The 9,597-nt window shown below is 37.1% G+C and overlaps 1 non-coding gene across 1 annotated transcript; it reads left to right on the top strand.

Moving 5' to 3' along the window:
* The first annotated feature begins 8,058 nt into the window (after positions 1-8,058).
* trnae-uuc (transfer RNA glutamic acid (anticodon UUC)) lies at positions 8,059-8,148 on the top strand. Its single transcript has one exon. It is a non-coding gene; the product is annotated as a tRNA-Glu (tRNA).
* Positions 8,149-9,597: the final 1,449 nt, after the last annotated feature.

The following is a 9,597-nucleotide window of genomic DNA, read 5'->3' as shown; positions in this document are numbered from 1 at the left end:
AAAAAAAATAGACCTAAAAATGAGCGATCATAAATCTTCACTGTGACGTCACTTTTGTCTCTTGATTGAAATTCAAGGCACCCAAGGATCTTGTGAAATGATGCTGGCTGCTGCCAGCTCAGTGTGAATTAAAAAAGACACTTTTTTATTTCAACCGTACCTCCCGTCAAAAGCCTAAAGACTGACCGCACGGTTCCTGTCTTCACAATAAAAGTGCCGCTCCATTGCGCCTGCGCTAACAAAATTAAGAGTCTCCGAAAGCTGGCGCAAACAAGCTAGCAAGCTACGGAGTTTGCCGCCAATGTATTTCTTCTAAAGTGTATAAAAACAAATATGGAAGCTGGACAAATAAGATGCAAAAAAAACCAACCACTTTCATGTTGTATTAGACAGACAGGAGGAACTTTTTTTCTCCTCCATTTGAAAATGTGGACGTTATCAGCACCACTGTCTGATTCCCATCAATACAAGTCATCAGAATCGGGTAATACACCAATTTATATTCTTGTCTTCATGAAAGAAAGGAATCTATATGTTAAACATGCATGTATATTCATTAAAACACCTTTAACATGTGAACAAAAACGGCAAAATAAATGTATATAAATTATATATATATATAAATGTATGTATATATATATATATATATATATATATATATATATATATATATATATATATATATATATATATATATATATATATATATATATATATATATATATATATATATATATATATATATATGTGTGTGTGTGTGTGTGTGTGTATATGTGGATGTATATATGAGGTAGATCACCTCGACTTGGTCATTTAAAAAGTAGCTCGCCTGCTGAAAAAGTGTGGGCACCCCTGCTTTAGGGGTTGCGGGGGGTGCTGGAGCCTATCTCAGCTGCATTCGGGCGGAAGGCGGTGTACACCTTGGACAAGTCACCACCTCATTGATTGATTGATTGAGACTTTTATTAGTAGGTTGCACAGTGAAGTACATATTCCGTACAATTGACCACTAAATGGTAACACCCGAATAAGTTTTTCAACTTGTTTAAGTCGGGGTCCACTTAAATTGATTCATGATACAGATATATACTATCATATATACTATCATCATAATACAGTCATCACACAAGATAATCACATTGAATTATTTACATTATTTACAATCAGTGGTGTGGAGGGGGGGGTGGGGGGGTAGGATATGTACATCAAGTAGTGGACATAGAGAGAGAGAGAGAGAAAGAGAGAGAGAGAGAGAGAGAGAGAGAGAGAGAGAGAGAGAGAGAGAGAGAGAGAGAGAGAGAGAGATCAGAAGGCATAAGAAAAAGTATCTGCATTTGATTGCTTACATTTGATTATTAGCAATCCGGGGAGGGTGTTAGTTTAGGGTTCACAGTTATGTGTATTTAAAATATAAACACATGCCATTGTTCTGACATGATACATGATACATTTGAATATTTTTATATGAGATTTATAGTTAATATTGATCTATTATTACACCTAAAATTAGATTTATTGTACACTGTCAATGTCTATTCCGTCTATTAATATGTGTTTGATTAGAAATTACAAAGGTTGTTTACCCTCCCTCCTTGATTTCAAGTTTTAACAATGTTATGTCAATCAAAAACACAGTGAAAATGTGTTCCTTATATTTTGCAAAAAATCTCTGAAACATTATTTTGATTATTTATGACAAATGTCTGATTACATGTCATTAGCATGGCACTGTACAGTATCAATGACTATAGTGGCCTACAACAAAAATCTTCGTCAGGTGGCTCGGCAGGGGTGTCGTAAATGTTTCGATTGTTTTTCAGATTTTTTTTTTTTACAAATTTTTGTTCTTCCCAATGTTTTCCACAAATTGAAAAATCTTTGAAAACACTATAAAATATAGCTAATGGATTAATGGACACAGAAAAACACAATTTTAACAAAATCAAACAATATAGAGTTTGTTCCCACACATAAAACACATCTCATTCACCTTAAGTTGGTGATATTTTATAAATGCATATCTGTGTTGGCCCTGTGATGAGGTGGCGACTTGTCCAGGGTGTACCCCGCCTTCCGCTCGAATGCAGCTGAGATAGGCTCCAGCACCCCCCGCAACCCCAAAAGGGACAAGCGGTAGAAAATGAATGGATAGATGGATAATACATCATGAAATGTACAGCATAATAGTGTAGTGTAGCATACATCAGTGCAAGATGGCAGCACCCTGTGTTACATAGCAGTAGCGTCTACAGTCAACTTTGTTACAATGCGCTTTCAAAGCACAAGAAATATGTGATCATCCAGCAACCCGCGTGATCCGAAAGGGACAAGCGGTAGAAAATGGATGGATGGGTATTAGAATTACAACAAGCAACATAATTATGTAGACTTACTGTAGAGCAGGGGTCACCAACCTTTTTGAAACCAAGAGCTACTTCTTGGGTACTGATTAATGCGAAGGGCTAGTTTGATACACACTTAAATAAATTGCCAGAAATAGCCAATTTGCTCAATTTACCTTTAACTCTATGTTATTATTAATAACTAATGATATTTATCTTTGTGGAAACACTGATCATCTTAATGATTTCTTACAATAAATATATATAGAAACAGATAAATATCAATATGCAACACTTTATTTTTATATTTTCTCTAAGTGCACATTTTCCAAATTGAACATTTTCAAATGATCACTTCTAAGACAGTCTTGGGAAATTACAATATCCCATTTTAACTAGCTAGCCACTAACATTTTTTTAACTAATCATGAATTACTTTGCACCATGTTTGTACAAATAATAACTCATGTAAAATACAAAAGTCAACTCTCACATTTTTAAATAAACCATGTCACACTTTGAACTGGACACCAAATCTGTTATCTGTTTCTTTGTCAGTTAGTGAAGACCAAGTCTTTAAAATATTTTCTTGGATTTTCAAATTCTATTTGAGTTTTGTCTCTCTTAGAATTAAAAGACCAGCTTGTTAGTAAATAAATACAATTTAAAAAATAGAGGCAGCTCACTGGTAAGTGCTGCTATTTGAGCTATTTTTAGAACAGGCCAGCGGGCAACTCATCTGGTCCTTACGGGCTACCTGGTGCCCGCGGGCACCGCGTTGGTGACCCCTGCTGTAGAGAAACAAATTCACTGACAGCTAGCTGGTGCGACCTAGCAGTAGCACTGTTAGCAACATTAGCAGGAGGTGGAGGCGGACAGGATAAAGCCTAGACCAGGGGTGTCAAACGTACAGCCCGCCGGCCGGATCAGGCCTGCAAACAGGTTTTACCGGCCTGCAAACAGGTTTTACCGGCCTGCGTGATGAGTTTGCTAAGTATAAAAATGAGCCGAAATTTTTGAATGAAAGAAACCACTGTTCTAAATGCGTCCACTAGATGTTGCAATAGAAATTATTCGTATGTTATCATGTAAAAAATAAAAATAAAACAACATAATGTTAGTGCACCAGTCGAGGAAAATGAACAAACTACATAAATAGCATCCTGTAATTTGATTTTGGTTTTATTATTTATCATTTTTATCTTGATAGATTGAAAATTAACACCAATGAGTTGACAGATGAACATTATCACATCATTTATTCAGAAAGAATAAATAACAACAAATAAAGACGGAATACTATTAACCGCAACATGTAAGTGTAAAAAAAAAAACAACAAGATTATGATTTGTAAATTTTCAAAATCTGCTCGTTCTATTTTTAAACAAAGAAAACAATCGGAAGTTGTCTTTATTTTTAAGTTATCGTGCCTTGATTTTACCAGTCTACTCCCACTTGGGAGTAGATTTTTCTCAATGTGGCCCCCAATCTAAAATTAGTTTTACACCCTTGGCTTAGACCAGGGGTCGGCAACCCAAAATGTTGAAAGAGCCATATTGGACCAAAAATACAAAAACAAATCTATCTGGAGCCGCAAAAAATTAAAAGCCATATTACATGTGTCATGAGATATAAATGTAATTAAGAGGACTTAAAGGAAACTAAATTAGCTCAAATATACATACAAATTAGGCATAATGCTGCAATATATAGATATCACTAGCCTAAATAGCATGTTAGCATCGATTAGCTTGCAGTCATGCAGTGACCAAATATGTCTGATTAGCACTTCACACAAGTCAATAACATCAACAAAACTCACCTTTGTGCACTCATGCACAACTTTAAAAGTGTGGTGGACAAAATGAGACAGAAAAAGAAGTGGCATAAAACACGTCCTAGAAAGTCGGAGAAAGTTATGCATGTAAACAAACTATACGGTGAGTTCAAGGACCGCCAAAATAAGTAGGACAAAACGGCGCTCGCCAAATACTCGAATCAGTGAAGCATGTTTAATATAAACAGTGTGATTTGTAACAATTAGGGAGGTTTGTGTCATGTTTGTCCTCCTACAGAAACCATGCTAAAACAAAAAAATAGATTTTTTTTCCCCTTATCTTTTTCCATTCTTCATACATTTTTGAAAAATCTCCAGAGAGCCACTAGGGCGGCGCTAAAGAGCCGCATGCGGCTCTAGAGCCGCGGGTTGCCGACCCCCGGCTTAGACCATGACTCCTATTGTATCTGTTCTACCAATCATCTTTCATTATTGTTCATCAGTGGTGAGTAACTATGCATTTCATAATTAAAAATGTGTTAAAAAAGTGAGTGAGGTTTATTTCGGGCTCAAACCTGGATAGTGCTTCTCTACATTAAGCTTATTAGCTCCCGAGCTAACATGGTAATGGAAGAGTGCAGGGAAGAGTTTTCAAGCTAAATCTAATGAAATATTTACAACAATCACTTTTATTGCTAACGTTGATCCAAAACCGGAGGAGAACGTCAATGTCAAGCTATCAGGAAGGTCTGGAGGGGATGAGCGTAGCATCAGAGTCCAGGCTTGATTCATCAGTCCAATCACAGAGCACATATAAACAACCGTTCCCACTTACATTCACACTGAAGGACAATAAAGTCCTGTCATGTTTCCCTAGGGGACAACATTTTTTTTACTCTCCTTTTGAAATAAAATAGTATTGAGAAAGCTGATATTTATTTATAAATAAAGACTTTAATGCTGAAAGTCACCCATGCCTCCCAGGCCCCTGTCTCACAGGGAGCCCCACCACAGAATTTGGAAAGTACTGAACTGACGTTAACATGCATGTTTATGGGATGTGAGAGGAGCCTAGAGAGAAGGAGAACATTCAAATTCCACACAGAGGTGCCCAAGAGTAACCCAGGTGATTCTGCCCCCTGCCTTTTTACCAAACCCTGGTGGTCCGCATGGGAGGCGAGTGTGCTGACCACCGAGCTAAAAGCCCGGGCTGGTTAACTTGGCAGCCAGCACACTCTTGAAGTTGCAAGGGAGTGAGGTTCACTAACGTACACATGGCCTCCGTTACACAAGCAGGGATTCAAACCCTCAATGTCCTGACCATACAGCTAACATGCTAACCACTAGGCCACCGTGCAGCCAATGCTAATTAATAATAATTATGTAATATATACACACTACCGTTCAAAAGTTTGGGGTCACATTGAAATGTCCTTATTTTTTAAGGAAAAGCACTGTACTTTTCAATGAAGATAACTTTAAACTAGTCTTAACTTTAAAGAAATACACTCTATACATTGCTAATGTGGTAAATGACTATTCTAGCTGCAAATGTCTGGTTTTTGGTGCAATATCTACATAGGTGTATAGAGGCCCATTTCCAGAAACTATCACTCCAGTGTTCTAATGGTACAATGTGTTTGCTCATTTGCTCAGAAGGCTAATTGATGATTAGAAAACCCTTGTGCAATCATGTTCACACATCTGAAAACAGTTTAGCTCGTTACAGAAGCTACAAAACTGACCTTCCTTTGAGCAAATTGAGTTTCTGGAGCATCACATTTGTGGGGTCAATTAAATGCTCAAAATGGTCAGAAAAAGAGAACTTTCATCTGAAACTCGACAGTCTATTCTTGTTCTTAGAAATGAAGGCTATTCCACAAAATTGTTTGGGTGACCCCAATCTTTTGAACGGTAGTGTATATATTTATATATATAATATATAATTAAGTAGTAATAATTAACAATAATATGCTCAGTGGCCTTGTGGTTAGAGTGTCCATCCTGAGACTGGAAGGTCGTGAGTTCAAACTCATACCAAAGACTAGAAAAATGGGACCCATTGCCTCCCTCACTCAGCATCAAGGGCTGGAATTGGGGGTTTAATCACCAAATGATTCCCGAGCGCGGCCACTGCTGCTGCTCACTGCTCTCCTCACCACCCAGGGTGTAGAACAAGGGGATGGGTCAAATGCAGAGGTTAATTTCACCACACCTAGTGCGTGTGTGACTATTGTTGGGACTTTAACTTTAACTTTAAACAGGCACATGCATCCTTATCTTTTTCAATCGATTGATTGATCTTTTTTTTTGTCCTGTCTCCTTCTTTTCCCCACAATCCCCTCCTGCTGCTGTGCCAAACACAAAATATATCCAAACCTTTAATAAAGTTTAACAAAAGGAAACAAAAGAAGTATCCCACACTTCTCTTTTGTAAAGTAAAACTGTACAGAGGATATGAGCATCTACATCAATATTCATAATAAATATGAGTTGCTTAAGCGGGTGGACAGGGCCGATTAAAAAAAAAACCCAACATTTTTTTTACTTATTGGCCATATTTTTGGCCGTAGTTTGGGGACCCCTACTTTAGAGCCTTATCACCTCTGACATCATAGATGTTCAACATTTTGTAGAAAGCGATCCCATAACGGTGCGTGGCCATAATCACTGTGTGCATATGACAAGTTAAAAAGGCATAGCTTATCAAACAACAGCAATGTGTACTCCTCAGGTGACGTCTTGAAATCCTCATTAGCTCAAATCCTGTTATAATTGCACACGCCAGTAGCAGCATGCGAGGGCATAAAATATTCCCAAACACAAATATGAATGCAGTAGAACTGCATGATGGGAAATATCAACCGCTCTGCATTAACATTTGTTTTGTCGCTACGCTGTGCTCAAACTGCATGTTACTCTTTATCCCCTCCAGTGACTTATTTTTCATCATTTAATGTCCACAGAGAGGAGAGTTCCCTCCGCTTCTCTGTGTGCTAATGATCAAGTAGGCCTGGGAAAGTGGGGCTGCAGACCTGTGTCATGGCGTGGCGGGGGCTCTGACCTCCTGCAGCAAACACACATAGCCTTTATTTCATCACACATCCTTCACCACCGTGATAAGAGTCAAATTAAAGACCTCCCTTTTTTTTTGCCGGTGGTGGGAACTCAGAGATAAGGCGGGGATAGGATGGCTGCTGGGCGTCCTCCAGAGAACAGGGAGTACTCGGACTCTACTGATACTGTGGCGCTAAAGGGAATGAAGGTTGAATATTTCGTATGCGTGTCTCAGCTTGCGTTCTCAGATTAATGTGGCATTGTTTTTCCATAGTTTTTCTCGTGCAACATTGCTGTAGTACGGTACTTGAAAAATATGAGTTACTAAAGACGAATCTGCCTACAATGGGCTGATAGACTGCCTTGGCCTGAACTAATGTCTTCAGACAATGAGGAAAATGTACTTTTTTTTTTTCATATAGCACTCTTCCATTAGTGTTGCCAAGGGGCAAATGACAACTTATCGTACCGAAAGCGTAAACGTATCTAATTTTGAGTAAAATGATTGTACATACCTGATTTGATGTTGCTCAGGACCATCTGCTACAGTAAAATATTACCACAGAATGTGTGTACTAATGCTTACAATGCTGTTTTACTTTAAAAAAAACTTAAGATAACTGTTGGAAAAATGATGCCACTGGCAAAACAGCGTCCCCTGGGTGTAAACAGGCTTGTGCGCACACTTCTGTTTGTGTTTCCTAATATTCATGTATGGAAGGCTCAAATTATAGTAAATTATGTCATTTCCAATGCCGTTTAATCCTATCCCTTTCCATACAATAGCAATTTTATCCAATTTCCTTGTTCTCTGTAACATAACAGTGAACAAATAAATAACAAACAAATAATATGCCATAGTAAGTAAACAAATATTAAATTCCCATATGGTCTAGCGGTTAGGATTCCTGGTTTTCACCCAGGCGGCCCGGGTTCGACTCCCGGCCCGGGTTCGACTCCCGGTATGGGAACCAGTCTTTACCATGAATTGATTAACCTGGGCCCCGACTTAAACAAGTTGGAAAACTTATTCGGGTGTTACCATTTAGTGGTCAATTGTACAGAATATGTACTGTACTGTGCAATCTACTAATAACTATTTCATTCAATCAATCAAATACATAAATTATCTTTGTCTCAATAAAAAACAACAACAAATAAACATTGTCTACCACTTGTCCCGTTCTATTCATCATAATTCTTGTTCTGTGTACTTTGTGAACACTTGTAGTTGTGCTTTGTGATGTTAAATGTTCATTAACCCTTTTCATTCATCACTTATGTATTCCAAATTCAGTTTTTGTTAATTTTTGGGGGGTTTCTAGAGCATATTAAGTGTATATACATTATTTCTTATGGAAAAATTGTTGCGTTTTTTTTGGTACAATTTAGTCTTTGTCGGACCGATAATGGCTTTTTGCCGATATCCGATATTCTGATATTGTCCAACTCTTAATTACCGATACTGATATCAACCGAAACCGATACATACAGTCGTGGAATTAACACATTATTATGCCTAATTTGGACAACCAGGTATGGTGAAGATAAGGTCCTTTTAAAATAAAATAATAAAATAAAATAAGATAAATAAATTCAAAACATTTTCTTGAATAAAAAATACAGTAAAACAATATAAAAACAGTTACATAGAAACTAGTAATTAATGAAAATGAGTAAAATTAACTGTTAAAGGTTAGTACTATTAGTGGACCAGCACCACGCACAATCATGTGTGCTTACGGACTGTATCCCTTGCAGACTGTATTGATATATATTGATATATAATGTAGGAACCAGAATATTAATAACAGAAAGAAACAATCCTTTTGTGTGAATGAGTGTGAATGAGTGTAAATGGGGGAGGGAGGTTTTTTGGGTTGGTGTACTAATTGTAAGTGTATCTTGTGTTTTTTATGTTGATTTAATAAAAAAAATAAAATAAAATAAACCCCCCAAAAAAACATATCGATAATAAAAAAAACGATACCGATAATTTCCGATATTACATTTTAAAGCATTTATCTCTAATGAGATTCCTTGTCTTTTTTTACGTTTAGTTCTGCTGCCAAGCTCTACTATTATAGTAGAGAATAAACTCAATTGCATCACAGAAAGTTTCTCAAACAAATCAAATGTTCAAACAAACAATTACAAAGTGATCAAAGTAACACTAGCAGTCCGATTGTATTCTAAATATTGTTAACAGTGCTAAATTTTATCAACTTATCACTTTCCTCTGGTACTGTTCCCCCAGCATTCAAAAAAGCTTTGATTCATCCTCTTCTCAAAAGACCTAACCTCGATCCTGACCGCATGGTAAACTACCAGTTGATGTCCCACCTTCCCTTTATTTCGAAAAACCTCGAAAAAATTGTTGTACAGCAGCTAAATGAACACTTAGCGTCTAACAATCTCTG

Source organism: Entelurus aequoreus, linkage group LG09 (genome assembly GCF_033978785.1).
Source record: "Entelurus aequoreus isolate RoL-2023_Sb linkage group LG09, RoL_Eaeq_v1.1, whole genome shotgun sequence".
NCBI classification, from domain to species: Eukaryota; Metazoa; Chordata; class Actinopteri; order Syngnathiformes; family Syngnathidae; genus Entelurus; species Entelurus aequoreus.
This window is presented reverse-complemented; position numbering and strand designations above follow the sequence as displayed.